At 45.7% G+C, this 22,958-nt stretch overlaps 1 pseudogene; it reads right to left on the minus strand.

The window, feature by feature from the left end:
* Nucleotides 1-14,588: 14,588 nt before the first annotated feature.
* Nucleotides 14,589-14,759, minus strand: LOC136574062 (U2 spliceosomal RNA; annotated as a pseudogene).
* Nucleotides 14,760-22,958: the final 8,199 nt, after the last annotated feature.

The raw sequence follows: 22,958 nt of genomic DNA on the forward strand, positions 1-22,958 counted from the left end.
CAGAATAAAATGGTGAAAGGCATCAGAGAGCGTAGCAGTGACCCACCAGACACACCAAGGAGACAAAAAAACCAAGCAGACATGCAAAAATTCTTAAAGAAAAAGAGCACACAATCACCTGGCTCCATATCAAGATCGCAATCATCACAAAACATAACAGAACAGGAGTCCCAGGATCCAGAACTAGAAAGCGATATGGAGGAGGAGGAGAGCGACTTGGGAGCCCAAATTTCTAAATCATTTCTTCAGAAAGCTCTCCTCAAGGTCACCCAACCTATAATGACAGAACTAGCAGAAATTAAATCTGAACTGCAACAAATGGGTCACAGAGTTGAAGACCTTGAAGGATCATGCTCTGCCATCATCAAGCATGCAAAAACCACCTCCCAGGTGATTGAAGTCCACCGTACATACTTAGACCGCACTCTTACTCTAATAGAAGATCAAGAGAATAGAAGTAGGCGATGCAACGTACGGATCAAAGGCCTTCCTGAATCCTGGGCATCAGAGTCTCTACGGAAAGTCGCAAGTGAAATATTCACAGATCTGTTGGGTGAGGAGAGAGCAGTGCGTATTCAAATAGAACGAATTCACAGAGCAATCAGACCTAAACCAAGATCAGAAGAACCTCCTAGAGATGTAATTTGCGGTCTACTCTCTTACACTGACACTAATGCAATTCTGATTGCCTCAAGAACACACCAACCGTTAAAATACTGCGATTCCCAAATCCAACTCTTCCAAGACATAGCACCCTCCACCCTGGCAAAAAGAAGGCTTCTGAGACCGCTTTTGGAGGTTCTGAGAACAAAGAATATTCAATATTCATGGCTCTTCCCTTTCGGACTCGCAATAAACACAGCAGGAAGAAGAATCTCAGTTAGAACTCCTGAAGATCTGGAATTGGTATGGAAGAATCTGGACATTGAACCTATCGAGCTTCCCTCCTGGATGCCTACACAGTATGACCTAATCGCTCCACCACTTCCGGAGGGAGACGCTTGGAAAACAATATCCAAATTCAAATCTCCTAAGGGCAAGAAACACCCTTCAAAATAAACCCCACCAGCCCACCTGAGAGGTCTGCTTCGACGTGTGTTCGCCATTGAGGAGAATGACGCGCTGCAAGCGAAGTGGTTATGTGGCTGTTGATCTTTTTGAACTTACGCTTAACGTTTTGCTGTGCATCGGAACTATGGGCCATGAGTGGGCTGACCTGCCCGTGCAGCCAAAATTTATTTGTGGACTCACGTGACAAAGACCCTCACATCTCCTCTTTACTGCGGCGTCGAGATTTAACAGAGTACAGCTGGGAGGTGAGGGGAAGACGAGCGAGTCGTGAAGAGTGGCTTGTGGGCCGGGTGGGACCCGTGCGGTTGTACGGGGGTCGACCGTGGGGGTTTCATTCGGCCGGCGGGCTACCTGAGGTAATGTCTCCTGGAGGTACAGCGAAAGAATTCCCAATTATAGTGGGAGGAATGTGGAACTTGATATAGAGCGAGGGGATATGGCATATGTTGTTATATGTTCTCTGTTGTTGCTCTCTCTCCCCTCCCTCTCTCTCTTTTTTTTCTCTCCTCTCTCCCACTACCTCCTGACTCTGGCCACACACGACCTTCTTCCGGATAGCGGCACACGGACTCCTGGGACGTGAAATTAGGCCCTCTTACCTCTAGAGTGGAGGGACACTTGGACCAGCGCTGACCCCACTAGAGAGAGAGCAGATTCTCGAAATCTCTGGATGAGCGACGCATGTGAGTAAGACCTCTACATACACACAACAGGAACATGACCTTCCCAAAGGGGAAGTAGTCGTCTGGTCGGGGTCATAACGACGACGACGCCCCCATGGGGCGGTTGTTGGGGTGCTCCCGATTCACACGGCACCACTCCAATAGTTACATCGCTAGGCTAACTTACTGTTTCAGTCAGTTTAAGACAGTCTTCAGTTAGACTCTCAACCCCCATTTGTTAGTTTCCCCTCCCCCCCCTCTCGTGCACACCCTTATTCCGGTCCATCTTTAGATTCTGGTCTTAATCCATCATACAAACCAAAGACCAACCTCCCTCTCAAATGCCACATCAATTCCAGAATAGGAATCCCAGCAAACAAACATCGCCCCCTCCTCAACTGAATAATACAACTGTCTCCTCGTTTAATGTGAAGGGTTTTAACTCGCCAAATAAAAGACACCATGTACTCTGGCTCCTAAAGAAAAGTAAAACGAAAATAATCTTTCTACAAGAAACGCACTTTAAAAGTAATAAAATTCCCTCTCTTCCAAAAAATTATTTTGCTCACTGGTTTCACAGTTGCAACCCCACCTCTAAAGAAAAAAGGAGTCTCTATTGCTTTACATAGAGACCTTCCCTTCTTAATCCAACAACAACACGCCGACACTGAGGGTCGTTATCTGTTTATAAGGGGCACAATAAATGGAATTCACTATACACTAGCTAATATATATGCCCCCAATACACATCAATCTAATTGGCTCATAGAGACGTTTCTGCAGCTGAAATCCTTTGCGGTTGGGCATATAATACTAGGTGGAGATTTTAACACCACACTAAACCCGCTCCTAGACTCCTCAAGGGGTAGGTCCCAGGTCTCGCAGAAAGCTCGAAAAAAAATTCACTCTGCCCTACAGGAGATGAATCTGATTGACACATGGCGATTTAAACATCCTACGGAAAAAGACTACACCTTTTACTCACAGGTCCATACTTCACATCAGAGACTAGATTATATCTTTGTCTCCGCAAGACTTTTAAACTCTGTCCTGCACACACAAATTGATAGCATTACGATCTCTGATCACGCCCCAATACATGCCAGGCTAAACATTCTACCCAATAACAAAGGTGAATGGAGGTGGCACCTTAATGAATCTATTCTAAGAGAAGAGGAATTCAAACAAGAGATTATTAAAAGCGTTACAGAATTCTTTGATATCAACTCAAAAGACAATTCAAATTTCCCTATCATATGGGAAACCCATAAAGCATATGTAAGGGGTTTGTTTATATCCCTAGGCTCAAAACTCAAAAAACAAAAACAAAAGAAAATTGACGATCTACTTAAAAAAATAGCCTCCCTTGAACAGAAAAGGAAACTTTCAATAGTAGAAAAAACACAGCTTGAATTAAACTCACTTAGAGAACAACTCAAATCTCTCTTAGATAAAAAATTCTATAGAGCACAAACGACTTTTAAACAAAAGATCTATGCCCACGGGGATAGGGGAGGGAAACTAATGTCAGCTCTTATTAAAAAGGCCAGAGAAAAGGCACACATTAAAGAAATCAGGAAAGCAACAGGGGAAAAAATTACTTCTACTCAGGACATTGCAGCAGAGTTTCATGCCTTCTACACCAAATTATATAACCTTGACAAAGAAACATCGCAAGCCGAATTAAAAAACAAATATGGAGGCATGGCTACATTCTTAGAAAAATTGAATTTACCCTCACTTAACACAGAAGAAGCGGAAGGTTTAATGTCCCCAATAAGCCAAGAAGAACTTACGGAAATCATAAATAGCTTCCCCAGCGGAAAAAGCCCAGGTCCTGATGGCCTGACAATACTTTATTACAAAACTCTTCAGCAGCCCCTTTTGCCCCAACTTAAGCTTACACTTAACGCTATCCTACAGGGAGCCCCACTACCCAAACAAACACAAGAAGCCCACATCACCCTTATACACAAAGAGGGGAAAGACCCATCCCATTGCAATAATTATAGACCAATCTCTTTATTAAACCTTGACATTAAAATTTGGGCTAAAATATTAGCACGCCGAATAGGGGAAATTATCCCAAAACTAATATCAGACGAACAGGCAGGGTTTGTAAAAGGTAGGGAAGGAAAAGACAATGCAGCAATACTTCTACACTCAATCTACTACGCAAAAAAGAAGAATATCCCACTAGTATTCTTAGGAATAGACGCTGAAAAAGCGTTCGATCGGGTCGATTGGACATTTATGAAAGCCGCCCTGGAAAAATTTAACTTCCCCTCAGGTTTAATTAACGCTATCTTCTCCTTATATGCAAATCCGTATGCGAGATTAAAGGTAAACGACACACTGTCTCAACCATTTAATATAACAAATGGCACACGCCAAGGCTGCCCATTATCCCCCACATTATTTATTCTCACACTAGAGATCCTTTTACAAGCGGTTAGACAAGACTCAGGAATACAAGGTCTAGAGATTGGAGAAGAACACATACAATCGGCAGCCTTTGCAGATGACATACTCTTCTTAATTTCAAACCCCATGCAAGGCCTCCCCAGACTGAATAGATTACTAGACATATATGGCAGTTTCTCTAATCTTAAAGTTAACAAAAACAAATCAGTCCTTCTGAACATCTCTCTGCCCCCACACAGAACCACAGAGATTAAGAAAATATCCCCATATGTCTGGTCAGAACACCACATAGATTACCTTGGCATCAAAATTACTAATAACCTCACAAATCTATATGTCACCAACTTAGAGCCGTTACTAGAAGAAGTGACCTCCCTTCTCTCCGCCTATAATCTACCCATCATATCCTGGTTTGGCAGAAAAAACCTCATAAAAACATATATTCTTCCCAAGATACTCTACAAATTACAGATGCTACCCATGCATATACCAAAATCCTTCTTTAAGAAAATAAGTTCACTTTTCTCAGGCTACTTCTGGAAGTACAAACGTCCCAGGCTAGCTTACACACTAATGATCAGGAGCAGACAATTTGGTGGAGTGGGTCTTCCTAATATTCTAGAATATTACAAAGCTATTAATTTAAAAAGATGGCTAGACCTCATGTATCCGCTAAATAGCCACAAATTAAGAAAACTAGTACAATTAAATCAAGGAAAAAATTTCCTCAAAGACATGTGGTTCCCCAACCCAAAAACCTTTCGCGCCAGAGGTTTTAATATTCTTACAAGAGGCATCTGCGAGACCTGGGACTCCCTCTCTCATACATTAGCACCACTACCATCTCCCAACACACCTCTAAGCCTACTCCCGTCCAGCATGAAACACCTAAAGCTAGAGACCCTGGATGACTTATGGAATATACTCGAAAATATGTCATTCCACGATCTACAGACTATAATACACAAAGATCCACACACTATAATAAACACGCTCCTTCCACAAAGAAAAGTGCAAGATCTCCATATGGCCCATCTTTTGGCCGTCATCTCAAATTTTAAAACTGAACATCCATCAACAAGACCCAGGACTGAATTTGAAAAACTAATGAATAACAAAAGCAAAGAGACTAGGAAAATATCACAACTAACGAAAAAATATATATCGCAAAATGTCTTAACTAGACCGACATACATCTCATCCTGGGAAAAAGAACTAAGCTTAAAAATAACAGATGTGGAATTTAAGACAATATTTAAATCTTCTTATGGGGTCTCGCCATGTGTTCGTCTCCAAGAGAACCATTATAAATTACTCTCAAGGTGGTATAAAACCCCGGAGTGGTTATTTTTATATAAACTGGCTGAGTCAGACAAATGTTGGAGATGCCAAGAACAAACGGGTTCATACCTACACATTTGGTGGGACTGTAGGAAGATTAAGGCCTTCTGGTTGGATATTAAGAGAGAAATAACAAAAATTCTCAAAAAAGAAATCCAGCTCGGCCCAGATGTGATCATATTAAGTAGACCAAATAAGACATTCAATCCCTCTAAAGATAAATTAACATCTTTCATGATAGCAGCGGCAAAAGCTCTAATCCCCCTGCATTGGGGAAGCTCAGATCCCCCAGCTATAAAGTCATGGAAAGAGAAATTGAACCAAATTCACCAGTTTGAAGAAATTCTTAGCTGGACAAACTTAACATATACCAAATTTCTTGAAACTTGGTCCCCCTGGATAGACTATAACCGGAGTACTACGCCAGATACATAAATACATAGCAAAAGGACCCTAAAAGTCTTAAGCAACCATACCATATCTATATATATAAAATTGTATGTATGTCTGTCTGCGTGCGTGTCTGCGTGCGTGCGTGCGTGTCTGTTTGTCCTTTATGCGCTACTACACCATTCATCCGATCGCCATGAAACTTTGGGAAGTTGTTAAGTACACTCCTGGGAAGATTATAGGCATAGTACAAATATCCTACGATAAATGGCGCGCGAGCGTCGTCGAAAGTTACGCCCCCCCCCCCCACGTAGATCGAATAAGTAAGCCACCTGCTATTGTGATGTCATCACTGATGTCATCAACATCGGACGCCCTTGAACATGCCCCAACATGTTCTATAAAGCTGCATTGTGATGTCATTAAGGCTGTATTATGACACGTACAGCTTGGAACCACTAGAGCACGCCAGCCAATTACCATTGGAGTTGGAAGTGGGTAAACAAGTACTAGGCTATCTTCCCAAGAAGCCACAGCAGCCGGATAAATTGTATGTTCCACCCAACGGCTATTTTATTCAGCCCGCAAGGGGGAAGCAGCGGCCTACAAAATCTAATTCTCTCATTTCCTGATGTCATAGATAGATAGATAGATAGATAGATAGATAGACTGTATGCAATAACCCTGATAGATAGATAGATAGATAGATAGATAGATAGATAGATAGATAGATAGACTGTATGCAATGACACGTACAGCTTGAAACCATAAATACTAGAGCACGCCAGCCATTTACAGTCAGTCTCCATTGAAGTTGGAAGTGGGCAAACATGTACTAGGCCAGTGATGGCGAACCTTTTAGGGACCGAGTGCCCAAACTACAACCCAAAACCCACTTATGTATCGCAAAGTGCCAATACGTCAGGGGGCGGGGCTTATCACAACGTATGATTTTACCCCCGTCGTTCTAAAAAGGACAAGGCTGTTTCAGAATAGACCGGGTGCAGATTCTGACTGCTTTTTGGACGCGGAAATACTGCAGAATGTGCTCAGCGGAGATTTCTGTGGAAAATTCTGCAGCATTTCCGCATCTAAAAAGCAGTCAAAATCTGCACCCGGTCTATTCTGAAAGAGCCCTGCCCATTTCTGCCACATGTACACATACCCCAGCGGTAATAGTGACACCTTCACCCCAGCGATAATAGTGACATCCCACAGCAGTAATAATAGTGACACTCCCCCCATTAGTAATAAGAGTGACATACCCCAGCGGTAAACCTCAGTGGTCGCTGCTGCCGTCATCTAGATATATAAAAACGTAGTATGTATGTATGTCTGTCTTCGCAGCAACGCGCGAACATGCCCCAACATGTTCTCATAAGCTGCATTGTGATGTCATTAAGGCTCTATTATGACACGTACAGCTTGGAACCACTAGAGCACGCCAGCCAATTACCATTGGAGTTGGAAGTGGGTAAACAAGTACTAGGCTATCTTCCTAAGAAGCCACAGCAGCCGGATAAATTGTATGTTCCACCCAACGGCTATTTTATTCAGCCCGCAAGGGGGAAGCAGCGGCCTACAAAATCTCATTCAGGTAGGTAGGTTCAGTTCTTGGAGGTTGGGGAATGCTTATGGGCAAGGCCTTATGTCTCATCCCAACTCGATTATTCAATTCTAAGCGCAAAAGAATTAGCGTCCAAATTTTATGTACGGAATTTAATTCTCTCATTTCCCAATGTCATAGAAACTTGAAATTTGGCTCGAGCATTGATTATGTCATAAATAGGAAAAGTTAATGGGTCCCAACTCGATTATTCAATTCAAAGCGCCAAAGAATTAGCGTTCAAATTTTACGTACGGAATCTAATTCTCTCATTTCCTGATGTCATAGATAGATAGATAGACTGTATGCAATAACATAGATAGATAGATAGATAGATAGATAGATAGATAGATAGATAGATAGACTGTATGCAATAACCCAGATAGATAGATAGATAGATAGATAGATAGATAGATAGATAGATAGATAGATAGACTGTATGCAATAACCCAGATAGATAGATAGATAGATAGATAGATAGATAGATAGACTTATGCAATAACCCAGATAGATAGATAGATAGATAGATAGATAGACAGACTGTATGCAATGACACGTACAGCTTGGAACCATAAATACTAGAGCACGCCAGCCATTTACAGTCAGTCTCCATTGGAGTTGGAAGTGGGCAAACATGTACTAGGCTATCTTCCCAAGAAGCCACAGCAGCCGGATAAATTGGATGTTCCACACAACGGCTATTTTATTCAGCCTGCAAGGGGGAAGCAGCGGCCTACAAAACCTCAGTGGTCGCTGCTGCCGTCATCTAGATATATAAAAACGAATGTATGTATGTCTGTCTGTCTTCGCAGCAACGCGCGACGGGTACGCTAGTCATATCATATAATACATAATAATGTAGCAGGTTACAACATATTATAGTTACCCGCAACCCTGGGTAAACGAGACAAGAGGAGACATACACATACTGAGGAGGGAGTGAAAATGAATGAGACGAGAACACATAGGCACCTCCCTACCAAAAAACGAAACACTGAGTATAACATTGACTCCAGTAAATTCTTGGATGGATTCACACTCTAATCCCCACAAGCCCCCTTATTTACTTCTTTACTTCCTTTGCCGCCCCCCCCCCCCCCCCCCTCTCTCCTATCTCTTTCTTTCCTCAATATTAGTTAGTATTAAATAACTAAGCTTTGGTCCTCTACTGATCTGGTGATAATTGTCATAGTTTAGGCCTCCTCTCCTGCGGCTCCCCTACGGTGATACTTGGGATGACTAAAGTGGGGGTGGGGGCTCTGGTCAATTCCCCCGGTTGGCTGGTGGCCCTCCCCTCGTGGAGCACCTACTAAGAGAAATAAGTTATACATCCTAAGGGTTGAGGGGAAGTGGTGCGGGGGGGGGGGGGCGGCGGGAGCGGAGGCAATCAGAATGGAGGGAGGAGGCTGTGCAGCAAGTGATAACTCCATTAATGCAATTGTTGGTATTGGCTGTACACTGCGCTGTCGCCTCCTCTCCCTTTTATGCGTTTACTGTTTGTGATGTTGATAGTTTCACAGTCAGTGGGGATCCCGACCAGGCTCACATAGCTAATTAATAAAGCCTTAAAGCATAACATGAAGAGCTTGTGGAATGTTCGGGATCTACCAACAATCAAAAATGTAAAATGTCTTAATAAGAGAGGATCTTCTAAGTTCTAAGCTTTTAAGTTCTAAACTCGAAACTTCGTTACAATTGTTTTGTAATTAAAAATTTACAAAATTTTCAATAAAAAGTGAATTAACAAAAAAAAAAAAGGTCACATCTAAAAGGCAGTATTTGATAAGAACAGAACATAAAATCAATCCTGGAGCTGCAGATCTTGTTGCTCCAGGTGACGCCGGCTTCCTCTGTGGCATTGGGATTACATTTTTTAAAAGCGTCAGTAAGTTTCTGGTCTAAAATCACGTTATTTAGCATAGCAGAGGTCTTGTCGTAGTTTCTACTTACTGAGCTGGAAAGCCGGCGTTCCCCCTTTAAAATGCAATTAAAATCCCCCGCTAAAATAAGAGGATCAGAATCACTAATAAAAAGGGGTAAAATCTCTAGCATTTCTGCACGTTCGTTCTTATCTGCTGATCCGTAAAAGTTTAAAAACTGCCACTTTACTCCGTTAATAAAAGCTTTGACCAATAAAATTCTGCCTGGTAAAATTTCGTTAATAGTATCAATTAAAACGTTTCCTTTAAAAAGAATGGCGACCCCCGCCGATCTGGTCTCGTTAGAGCCGGACCAGACCGACGGTTTATGTACCCAGTCATTTTGGTATTTTTTATATTGGGCTCTATGCGGGATCCCGCACTCCTGCAGGAAGAAGACGGAGGCAGCGAATATAGTCAGATAGCTGAAGAGGGCGACCCTCCTCACGTGGCTCTCGATGCTTCTGACATTAAAAGTGAGTCCCGATAGAGCAGCCATTGGAGACTAGGAATATATGTGGGTCTTCTTCTTAGAAGTCTCCGGGCAAGCCAAAGACCTCGCTGGCACTCTCACACACCCCCGCGTCCGAATCTATCGTGAACGGGGACGCTGGAGAGTAACCTACCTCGCTTAGTGGACCCCCAACGGTGCCCGAGAGAGGGATCTGTGTGAGGTCCCATATCGATTCGAATACTTCCGGATTTCCCAAGGGGGCTAGCAGGCCAGCTCCCGTGTCCATCTCATTCCCCTCTGCAGGGGTGGGTACTTGGCTCGTTCTCGACTCTGTACTCTCGGAGGTGGCTCCCCGCGCCCCCTCCTGGCAGGGAGGGGGAGGGGCCTTCCGGGATGACTCAGCAGGGGGTACTTCCTCCAGGCTCGCCGTCCCTGTTGGGATCTCCGGCGTTCCCCCCTGCACCACCTCCGAAAATAGCCTTCCGCCCGAGCCTTTCCTCCTTTTTGTTGTAGCTGCCGCCGTGCCCCCCGGGTCCTCCGCCTCGGGCACCGCTTGAGCGGGCATCGTGGGAGGGCCTGGACCGGCTTTCTCGGCTCTGCTACCTCCACCGGTTTCCCGGGAGGGAGAGCCTGTCCGCCGGTCACTCACCCTCCTCTTGATGCTCCGCTGTTCCATACCTGCCTTCTCAAGGGGTCCACCGGAAACCTCCATCTCTTCAGGTTCCTCTCCCTGGGGTGGCGCTTTTTGGTTCTCTGGCTGCCCTGGCTGCTCCTTCGGTCCGGGTCGCCCTTGCTGCTCCGCCTTCTGCGCTCTGTGGGGACAAGACGTGTAGAGGTGACCAACACCGCCGCAAAAATAGCACCCTTTTCCTTTCTTGCATTGACTTGTCTCATGGTCTGTGCCCCCACATTTTTTACATGTACTTGCGCAAGACTCTTTTTGGTGACCGTATTTCATACAAATCCTGCAGAAGTCAGGCATTCCCGCAAAGTATAGGTCGCCATTCACTTTTCCTAATTTAAAACGCGCGGGCGGTAAGATCACTCCCCCGGGCCCGCTGGGGTCACTTACACACGTGGCTTGGAAACGCCACTTTGAGGTCCAAATACCAAACTCATTCATAATCTTTCCCATACATCTGATAGATTTGAAATAACGAAGCAGAAAGTCCTCAACCTCTTTCACATCAATGTAGGGAGAATACATCTTAATCACCACGAGTTTAGTGATGTCAAGGACGTGCTCGACTAGCAAGACACCCTCAAGCCTCGGATCTTTTTTCTCCGGAATCGCTGCCACCAAATCACGAAAAATGCCGTTTTCAGTAAAAGTCACGTCATAGATCCGACGCTTGGGGTAATCTTGTATTGCTAGTATTTCGCGTTTCTGCACGTTAAACGCCCCTTTAAGCACGTCCTCGACCACATACTTCAAGCCACGTGTGTCCGCACTGTCCAAGAAAGAGACACGTATCGTGTTCTTAATCCGCGCATAAGCCGGTATATCGTGTGGGCCCTCGCCCATTTTTTAAGAGATGGTAAAATCACAAAGCCGCTTTGTGATATACAATAAATAAGCGCCCTCTCCTGGCCCGGAGACCAGAAGAGGCAGGGGGATCGCAACCCGTTTACCCTGGGACTAATCCCTCTCCCCGATAGCAGCAGGCGGGTGAAGCCCACCGGAGTGGGCGATCCCGCCAGGCAGAGGAGAGGGGTACCCGAGTTACCTTCTGACTAAGACCGCCTGTACCAGGTACACTTGATCTTAGCCAAAAGGCCGAGAAGCGATAACCCGAAATGGGTTTCACCTGCAGCCCGGCCCGCCCAACTCCACTTCCAAGGCTTGAGGCAACACGCTCAGCCGGCACTCTGGGCGCACCCACAATGCACCCAGGGAGATGGAAGAGTTTTGCATAGCCCCGCCCCACGCCTTCTCAACCGCGCCCTCCCCCCCCCCCCCTCAGTCCTTCCTCTTGCACCGTGCTCACGCATCCTAGGCTTGCAGAGCCTGCTGCTGCTGCTACTGCAGGACTCGTCACCTCCCTACCCAGGATGGTTAAGCCGGCGATGACACTAGAAGCAAGCACTAGTTTGTCTCTGAAGGTGCGTCGGCCGGTCGGTTGGAGGGATCTCTTCGGCCGGCCGCATTTCGAGTGGGGACGGATGGAAACTTTTTACCTGAAATGAGGGAAATTGGCTTCGGCCCCATAGGGCTTTATTGCCTTTCCCTGGGCCGGCATTAGTAGACCCTAGTAAGGAGAATAATAGAATGGCATGGTTATCCGAAGAACTTAAAAACATACAGCAGGCCTTTTTTTCCCGCCATACATACATAACTACAGATTTTATAATTTTTTTACATATATATATATATCTCTATCACACACACACACACACACACACAATCGTAAATCTATCTTTAATCTATATCTACAAAATCTATAATTCAGAAATAATCCATATCTATATTCTACGTAATTAATAAAGATAGATTAGATAGGATAGGATAGGATAGGATAGACACATACATGCATACATACTGTATGCAAATGAGCCAGGTATTTGGAATGCTGATGATGTCACTCCCTTGTGATGTCATACATACATACTGTATGCAAATGAGCCAGGTGTTTGGAATGCTGATGATGTCACTCCCTTGTGATGTCATGAGCCAGGTGTATGGCAGGCTGATGTCACTCCATTGTGATGTCATCAATTTAGAAGCATAAATAGCGGGCTTGGCAGCGATTTCAGTCAGTCTCTGCTGCAGCTGGGAGACGGGAGATGGTCTTTATCTCTACCAAGAAGCTGCAGAACTACCGGCAACTGCAGAACTACCGGCAACTGTAGAACTACCAGCAACTGCAGAACTACCGGCAACTGCAAAACTACCGGCAACTGCAAAACTACCGGCAACTGCAAAACTACCGGCAACTGCTGAACTTCCGGCAACTGCTGAACTTCCGGCAACTGCTGAACTTCCGGCAACTGCTGAACTTCCGGCAACTGCTGAACTACCGGCAACTGCTGAACTACCGGTAACTGCAGAACTACCAGTAACTGCAGAACTACCAGTAACTGCATCATTTTTATTTTATTCAATATAGGTTTTATTGGTTTCATGGAGGGGGGGAAACTTTTGCCTTATCTCAAAGCAATGTAAAAATAACTTTGACAATGAAACTTAATAAATCAATTTCGAGTTGAACTATATAATGTTTGTCTGTGATATTTTATAAGGTCTACAAACAGGGGAAGGGGGAGCGGTAAGGGAGGGTAGGTATCTATGACACGGTAGAAAGAGAAAGTAAAACAAAAAGGGGGAGGGGGGGCGCTCCGGGATTGCTGTTTCTCTTTACGATTGTGGTTTAAACGTGTTACTCACATGTCCCTGTCTGTAACCACCTAGTAAATAGGGGTGAGCTCCGGGCATCTATCCATATCGCCCAGGTGTGATACAATTTATCATAGCCTGACGGCTCATCTAGAAGCCTCATTCTCTCCCTACGCTCTATTTCGTGGATCAGTTATTTTTAGCGGAGTGCATTTTTAATGCAGCACACAAGGGGGAGACAGCGGCCTACCAAAATCGAGTTGGCTGCTGCTGTGGCTTTCTTTTTTTTTAAAAAAAAAGGTAGGTTCCGTTCTTCCACGGTGAGGAATAGGCAGGGAGGTTCCGTTTTTGCCAGCTGGGGAATGCTTATAGGCAAGGCCTTATCCCTGCTGGTGCGTGTAACGTCAGACCACGTTTCAGACATGCAGCAGCGGCAGCAGCAGCATTCATTCAGTCAGTGGCTCACAAACGAGCTCCGTGCAAGTTTACATTAAACAGACACATTTCTCTCTTTACTGTATTGACTGCGGTCTTTAGCGAGCGGTTGAACTGTTTCTGTGTCCATGCATTGAATAAAGCAATACATCCTTTTAAAGTAGACGTCCGTTCGTTGGAGTTCTTTGCTCCCCGGGTGTTGCTCCATCTGTAAGCGTTGGCCTGGATCCTCATGGACGGAATACTGCCCATCCCACGTGGAGTGTGTATCTCAGCCCGCGTGGAGTGCTGCAGTCCAATGAGGTATTCCGTGCCGCATAGCAAGCCTCGGGCCTGTGTGATTGGGGGTCCGCTGCTGTCTGTCCACTCTGAAGCACACATCCGGGGCCGGCCGCTTTTTTACACTACCAGCGACTGCAGGTCACTCACACAGGCTGGTTGGAATGGCCTAGCATTATCCTGATCCGGAGGTGTAACTTGAAGCTGCGGGGCCCCAGTACAAAGTCTGGGACTGGGCCCTCAAACTATAAAGCTTCATTGATAGCATTGGTTTACAATGTGGGGAAGAGAGACTTTATGGGCCCCCTAGGGCTCCGGGCCCCAGGTGCGACCGCACCCCCTGCACATACACCCATGACCCGAATACGTGGAGCATACAGATGCAGGCTGCCAGGATACGCTGTGCCTGCCCGATGTTTCCAACTTGGCTATTAGCGCAGCGGTAGGTACGAACTATAGAGTGCGGCTGGCATATGAACTGGTGTGTGTTGTTTTGCTTCCAGTTGTACCTGTGCTGTGCACAGTGGATACAATGTTGCGAGCTCCACGGCAGCAGACGGGCTGAGTGTCAGTCAAAGTGCTGGTTTGTTAGCAGCAGCAGAAGAAGCCACAGCTGCGCTGCACCTCTTGCTCGTCAGTTTTTTTTTTCTGCTTTTGGAAACTGCTGTAGGAAAGGGGGTGCACCGGTCCTGGAGGTACTGCAATACCAGGTCAATGCGCGGAGTGGACAGAGCAAGCTCTTTTTCCAGCTCCCTGTTCTAAAAATCCATTTAATATATGGTCCCCAGATAGGGGACGTATCAGATATTAAACTGATAAGAACAGATTTTTTTTTTTAAGTTAACATCCCCATTGCTGGGGTGGCTTTATTAACACAAAAAGAGTTTTACAATTTGGTAACATATTAAGAACATTTTAAAACCTAAAATGTTCTAAAAAACAAAAACTCTTTAAAAATGCAAATACATACATATAAAATGGGCACTTGGTGGCATCACAATATGGAACTCCACTCCCTTAAAAGCCATTTTCTGGATAAAATAGGAAAGTTTTTCTTATCTATTATAAAATAATCGTACATCTCGCTAAGACAAATAGATAAAACGTCCTGCACCGATAAAACCTCATGTTTGAATAATAAAATATTCCGGGCCTTCCATAGAGCTGCCTTCACGCAGTTGATAATCTTCCATGCCATTATCTTCTCGGTCCGCGTGGGGCACTCCAGACATCCATACAGCACGGTCTCCATCTTTATTCCTTTGTTCCGGGTGATTTTGTGTAGAAGAGGGCTTATTTTAGTCCATAGGATTTTAGTAAAAAAACAAGTCCACATAAGATGTTGCACAGTCTCTTCTTCTTGGCATCCTGGTCTTGGGCAGGCGGCAGAGTTGGTCAGCCCTCTTCGATGCTGGAATGCCCGGCATGGAAGACACTCGTGAACGCAGCTCCAGGCAAGGTCCTTCTGTGGGTTAAAAAGAGAGTTGTCATTTACCATTTTCCATATTTCTTTTGTTCTCTCTTCATTAAAATTACTTGCAGGCGCCATAAAACCACTTTCCTTAAAATCTTTGTATACTTTCTTACTATTTAAAAGGTATTGCACCGTCTTCCCGCTAAAATTATATAAAATCACAATTTTTCCTAAAATTCGATACTCATCCGGCAGGTTAAAAGAATAGGGGGAATTTAAGACTGTGGAAAACCACCCATTTCTGCGCATAAAATAACCTGTGTTGTAGCGGATAAAATATGACCAAAAGTGATTTTTAAAAACAGCGTTAAGACACATGCTAAAATACTTAGTTAAAAGAAAAGCCTTAAAATCAGGGAAATCCTTCCCCCCCCCATAGGTTTGGGTTTTAAAACTATCTCTCTCCTAAGCTTTTCCATTTTGGAGTTCCATAAGAAAGTGAAGCATGCCTTTGTTATCTTCTTTAGCAGCCGGTCTGGAGGGGGAAACACCAGACTAAGATACAATAAAATAGGTAAGATAATCATCTTTGTTATTAAAACCTTCCCCTCCAGCGTCAGCTGCCGCATGCTCCACATACATAGCTTTTTGTTTATTTTTTGTGCCACCAAGTCCCAACTGGTAAAACCGTTGTTGGACTCATTAAAGGAGACCCCTAAAATCTGCACGGAATCAGAAACCGGTACAGGAATGTCCGTTAAAAGCATGTCTCCAATGTTTAAAATGTTGCTTTTACTAAAATTCACTTTAAAACCGGAGGAGCAGCAAAAATACTGAATTTGTTTCATGGTTTTTTGAATTGAGAGGGTGTCCCTGCAGAGCACCGCGACATCATCCATGTACCCCACTACTTTAGCCTCAATACCCCCCCCACCCGGAAGGGGGGTTCCTCTGATCTGCTTATCGGCTCGTATTGCACATAAAAGAGGCTCCAATGCACAGATAAAAAGTAGTGGGGACAAGGGACACCCCTGCTTCACCCCGGATTTTAAAAGGACATCCTGCGTCTTAAAACCGTTTACTAAAATCTTACTCGTGCAGTTTTCATAAAAGGCTCTTAGAGACAATAAAAAGCCTTCTGGTATACCCATCTTCTCTAAAACCTTAAAAAGATAAAAATGCGACACTCTGTCAAAGGCCTTCTCAAAGTCTATGGATAAAAAGGCAGTTTTACCATGCCTTGACTTGGTGTCGCTAATACAGTCTTTTAAAAGGTTTAAATTATCATGTATGGCCCTCCCAGGGACGCCACAGACTTGATTTGGATGTATGATCTTGTGTATTATATTTTTGAGTCTGTTGGCGCATATTTTAGCCATGATTTTGTAATCGGCGTTTAGAAGGGTGATGGGTCTCCAGTTCCTGATATCTGTCTTGTCACCTTTTTTGTATAATAGAGACACCTCACCCTTCCGCCATGACCCTGGGAGGCTCTTGGAATTAAAAACTTCTGTAAAAAGAGAGTAAAAATCCTCTTTTAAAATTCCATAAAACGTGACATAAAACTCGATGGGTATACCGTCCGGACCAGGCACCTTGCCTGGTTTAAAACTACGGATGGTATCTAAAATTTCCTGCTCCGAGATATCCCGCAATAAAAACCTCTGTGAGACAGGATCTAAAACATCCGTGATCTCCTCTAATGAGTCCTTCATAAAACTTATATCCACACTTTTAGTGTTAAAAGGATCCGCGTAAAAACCATGTACCTTTCCTAAAAGACCCTGTACGTCTGTGACTCCATCAAGGTTATTTAAAACGCATTTTTTGTCAGTAACTTTCTTAAAAAAATACCTGGAGCAGGTCTCGTTCTCCTCAAGGTGTTTAACTCGGGAACGGAAAATAATTTCTTTGCCCTTCTGCTCCAGGCATTTGGCGATATCTTTTTTTATATCTAAAACTTCTTTCGTCACATCAATGTCATGCTCTCTCATTTTGTACAGGGTCTGCAGACGGGTGTTTAAATCAGAATAAAAATCCCGTTTCTCCTTGGCTTTGGAGATCCCAACCCTGATAAAATAGTCCTTAATCTTGATTTTCATTTTTTCCCACCACTGGCTGGTGGGAATGTTGGGATCTCTTACCCGTCTGCACTCTTTAAAAAAGGTAATAAAATCAGATAAAACCTGCGGATCTTGTAGAAGGGACACGTTCATCTTCCAGGCATTTCTGGTTCTCCTTCTTGCTCCAAGGTTCGCTTTAAAAAATAAAACCTTGTGGTCAGAGAAGGTATTATTAAAAACATCAGATCTAAAAGGTTGTACCTGGTGAGAGCAGAAGATAAAATCGATCCTGGAGCTGCAGGTGGTGTTGCTCCAGGTCACGCCAGCCTCTTCAGGTAAAAGCGGGTTGCATGTTTTAAAAACATCCGTAAGCAGGTGATCTGTTACGATGTTCTTCAGCATGTTTGCGGTTTTGTCATAGTTCCTGCTTACGGAGTTAGAGAACCGGCGTTCCCCCCTTAAAACACAATTAAAATCACCAGCTAAAATAAGGGGATAAGAAGTGTTAATAAAAAGGGGTAAAATCTCCAACATTTCTGCTCTCACCTTCTTTTCCGGAGAACCGTAAAAATTTAAAAACTGACATTTAATACCGTTGATAAAAGCTCTGACCAATAAAATTCTGCCTGGTAAAATTTCATAAAAATTTTCAATAAAAACGTTCCCTTTAAAAAGAATGGCGACCCCTGCTGATCTGGACTCGTTAGATCCAGACCAGACTGATGGCCCATGTACCCAATCTTTCTCGTATTTTTTATATTGGGATTTGTGCGGGATGCCGCATTCCTGCAGGAAGAACACGGAAGCAGCAAAAATGGTGAGGTAGTTAAACAGGGCAGCCCGTCTCACTTTACTCTCGAGGCTTCTTACATTAAAAGTGAGACATGAAAGGTCCGCCATCATTGAGTGTGTGAAAGGATGGTGGTGTACACACCCGCGGTGTTCAACTTAAAACCCACACTCTCCGGCTACACCAGAGACCCCGCTGGAGCTCTCATACCCCCCCGCATCCGAATCCACGGTAAACAACGATGATGCTGGAGAGGAACTCCCATCACTCAGCTGACCCCCCAGGGCCCCCGAGGCAGGAATGTCCGATAAGTCCCAGATGGATGACATGGGTAGCGTATCAACCCCAGGGGTCGGCAAGTCGGCCTCCTGCTGCTCTCGTTTCCCCTCTGCAGGGGTGGGTACTTGGCTCCTGGCCACCACCTCGGAGGTTGCCCTTGGATCCCCCACCTGGCAGGGAGGGGGAGGGGCACTGGTGGATGGCACCTTAGGGGGACCGTCCGGTTTCGCTGCATCAGCAGGTACTTCCTTAGGTCCCCCCCGTACCACCTCCGAGTACAGGGTGGCCTTGGAGCCTTTCCGCCTTTTTGTTGCCGCTGCGTCTCCCCCGGGGTCTTCTGCCTCGGGTACCTCCGCAGCCGGCGTCTCCTGCGGGCCAGAACCGGCTTCATTTGGACTCCTCTCTGACCCAGGCTCCTGGGGGTGGGAGTCCATCGGCCGCTCTGCAGCCCTCCTCTTGCTACGCCGCTGCTCTTTTGCTTTACCTTCATCGTTTTGGGGGGGTCTGCTGGTGGTATCCATGTCCTCCGGTTCCTCTCCTTGGGGGGGTGCGGTTTGGTCTGCTGGCTTCCTTGGCTGCCCTCGCCGCTCCGTATTTCGTGTCCTATGGCGACACTCAAAGGAAAGATGACCAACTCTGCCGCATATATCACATTTCTTTGCCATAGGACACTGGTTGGTCTCGTGCTCTGAACCACCACAATTCCTGCAGGTGACGCCGCAACTGTCTTTCTCATGGCCATATTTCCTACAGTTGCGGCAGTAGGCTGGCATTCCCGCAAAATAGAGGTCGCCACTCACGTTACCCAGTTTAAAACGAGCGGGCGGTAGTTTCAGACCCCCTGGGCACCCAGGGTCCTTAATACACGTGACCTGGAACCTCCATTTAGATGTCCAAATACCAAGCTCATTCATAATCTTTCCCATACACTTGACCGATTTGAAATAGCCACTGAGAAAGGCTTCCACTTCTTTTTGGTCAGCGTAGGGAGAATACATCTTAATCACTATGAGCTTGGTCACATCTAGGACGTGCTCAACCAACTGGACACCCTCAAGCCGTGGATCTTGTTTGGTAGGAATCGCATTGATCAAATCATGGAAAATACCTTTCTGGGTAAAGGTAACATCATAAGTCCTACGCTTGGGGTAGTCCTGAATCGCCAGAATCTCTCGCTTTTGTATATTGAATACACCCATGAGCACGTCCTCTACCAGATAACGCAGGCCACGTGTACCCGCCGCTTCATCCGTAAAAACAACTCGAATTGTGTTCTGTGTCCGGGCGTATGCCGGTATGGAGTCTGGGTCCGTACCCATGACTCCTTTTTCTCTGCGCTTTACAACACCGCTGTTGTAAGTTCTCCACACTTAGCACAAGGCTAAGAGGGCAAGGGGGATCGCAACTCGTTATCCCTAGGACTAGGCCCTCTCCCCAATAGCAGCAGGCGGGTTTAGCCCACCGAAGTGGGCGATCCCGCCAGGCCGAGGAGAGGGGTACCTGGGATACCCTCCGGCTAAGCTCTCCTGCACAAGTGCACTTGAACTTAGCCAAAAGGCCGAGAAGCGATAACCCGAAATGGGTTTCACCTGCAGCCCGGCCCGCCCAACTCCACTTCCAAGGCTTGAGGCAACACGCTCAGCCGGCACTCTGGGCACACCCACAATGCACCCAGAGAGATGGAAGAGTTTTGCATAGCCACGCCCCACGCCTTCTCAACCGCGCCCTCCCCCCCCCCTCAGTCCTTCCTCTTGCACCGTGCTCACGCATCCTAGGCTTGCAGAGCCTGCTGCTGCTGCTGCAGGACTCGTCACCTCCCTACCCAAGATGGTTAAGCCGGCGATGACACTAGAAGCAAGCACTAGTTTGTCTCTGAAGGTGCGTCGGCCGGTCGGTTGGAGGGATCTCTTCGGCCGGCCGCATTTCGAGTGGGGACGGATGGAAACTTTTTACCTGAAATGAGGGAAATTGGCTTCGGCCCCATAGGGCTTTATTGCCTTTCCCTGGGCCGGCATTAGTAGACCCTAGTAAGGAGAATAATAGAATGGCATGGTTATCCGAAGAACTTAAAAACATACAGCAGGCCTTTTTTTCCTGCCATACATACATAACTACAGATTTTATATTTTTTTTACATTATATATATATATATATATCTCTATCACACACACACACACACACACAATCGTAAATCTATCTTTAATCTATATCTACAAAATCTATAATTCAGAAATAATCCATATCTATATTCTACGTAATTAATAAAGATAGATTAGATAGGATAGGATAGGATAGGATAGACACATACATGCATACATACTGTATGCAAATGAGCCAGGTATTTGGAATGCTGATGATGTCACTCCCTTGTTATGTCATACATACATACTGTATGCAAATGAGCCAGGTGTTTGGAATGCTGATGATGTCACTCCCTTGTGATGTCATGAGCCAGGTGTATGGCAGGCTGATGTCACTCCATTGTGATGTCATCAATTTAGAAGCATAAATAGCGGGCTTGGCAGCGATTTCAGTCAGTCTCTGCTGCAGCTGGGAGACGGGAGATGGTCTTTATCTCTACCAAGAAGCTGCAGAACTACCGGCAACTGCAGAACTACCGGCAACTGCAAAACTACCGGCAACTGCAAAACTACCGGCAACTGCAAAACTACCGGCAACTGCAAAACTACCGGCAACTGCTGAACTTCCGGCAACTGCTGAACTTCCGGCAACTGCTGAACTACCGGCAACTGCTGAACTACCGGCAACTGCTGAACTACCGGCAACTGCTGAACTACCGGTAACTGCAGAACTACCAGTAACTGCAGAACTACCAGTAACTGCATCATTTTTATTTTATTCAATATAGGTTTTATTGGTTTCATGGAGGGGGGGGAAACTTTTGCCTTATCTCAAAGCAATGTAAAAATAACTTTGACAATGAAACTTAATAAATCAATTTCGAGTTGAACTATATCATGTTTGTCTGTGATATTTTATAAGGTCTACAAACAGGAGAATGAGGGGAGGGTAAGGGGGGGGGGTGGTAAGGGAGGGTAGGTATCTATGACACGGGAGAAAGAGAAAATAAAACAAAAAGGGGGGGGGCGGGCTCCGGAATTGTTGTTTCTCTTTACGATTGTGGTTTAAACGTGTTACTCACATGTCCCTGTCTGTAACCACCTAGTAAATAGGGGTGAGCTCCGGGCATCTATCCATATCGCCCAGGTGTGATACAATTTATCATAGCCTGACGGCTCATCTAGAAGCCTCATTCTCTCCATACGCTCTATTTCGTGGATCAGTTATTTTTAGCGGAGTGCATTTTTAATGCAGCACACAAGGGGGAGACAGCGGCCTACCAAAATCGAGTTGGCTGCTGCTGTGGCTTTCTTTTTTTTTTAAAAAAAAGGTAGGTTCCGTTCTTCCACGGTGAGGAATAGGCAGGGAGGTTCCGTTTTTGCCAGCTGGGGAATGCTTATAGGCAAGGCCTTATCCCTGCTGGTGCATGTAACGTCAGACCACGTTTCAGACATGCAGCAGCGGCAGCAGCAGCATTCATTCAGTCAGTGGCTCACAAACGAGCTCCGTGCAAGTTTACATTAAACAGACACATTTCTCTCTTTACTGTATTGACTGCGGTCTTTAGCGAGCGGTTGAACTGTTTCTGTGTCCATGCATTGAATAAAGCAATGCATCCTTTTAAAGTAGACGTCCGTTCGTTGGAGTTCTTTGCTCCCCGGGTGTTGCTCCATCTGTAAGCGTTGGCCTGGATCCTCATGGACGGAATACTGCCCATCCCACGTGGAGCGTGTATCTCAGCCCGCGTGGAGTGCTGCAGTCCAATGAGGTATTCCGTGCCGCATAGCAAGCCTCGGGCCTGTGTGATTGGGGGTCCACTGCTGTCTGTCCACTCTGAAGCACACATCCGGGGCCGGACGCTTTTCGACTACCAGCGACTGCAGGTCACTCACACAGGCTGGTTGGAATGGCCTAGCATTATCCTGATCCGGAGGTGTAACTTGAAGCTGCGGGGCCCCAGTACAAAGTCTGGGACTGGGCCCTCAAACTATAAAGCTTCATTGATAGCATTGGTTTACAATGTGGGGAAGAGAGACTTTATGGGCCCCCTAGGGCTCCGGGCCCCAGGTGCGACCGCACCCCCTGCACATACACCCATGACCCGAATACGTGGAGCATACAGATGCAGGCTGCCAGGATACGCTGTGCCTGCCCGATGTTTCCAACTTGGCTATTAGCGCAGCGGTAGGTACGAACTATAGAGTGCGGCTGGCATATGAACTGGTGTGTGTTGTTTTGCTTCCAGTTGTACCTGTGCTGTGCACAGTGGATACAATGTTGCGAGCTCCACGGCAGCAGACGGGCTGAGTGTCAGTCAAAGTGCTGGTTTGTTAGCAGCAGCAGAAGAAGCCACAGCTGCGCTGCACCTCTTGCTCGTCAGTTTTGTTTTTCTGCTTTTGGAAACTGCTGTAGGAA

This window comes from Eleutherodactylus coqui, chromosome 7 (assembly GCF_035609145.1).
Source record: "Eleutherodactylus coqui strain aEleCoq1 chromosome 7, aEleCoq1.hap1, whole genome shotgun sequence".
NCBI classification, from domain to species: domain Eukaryota; kingdom Metazoa; phylum Chordata; class Amphibia; order Anura; family Eleutherodactylidae; genus Eleutherodactylus; species Eleutherodactylus coqui.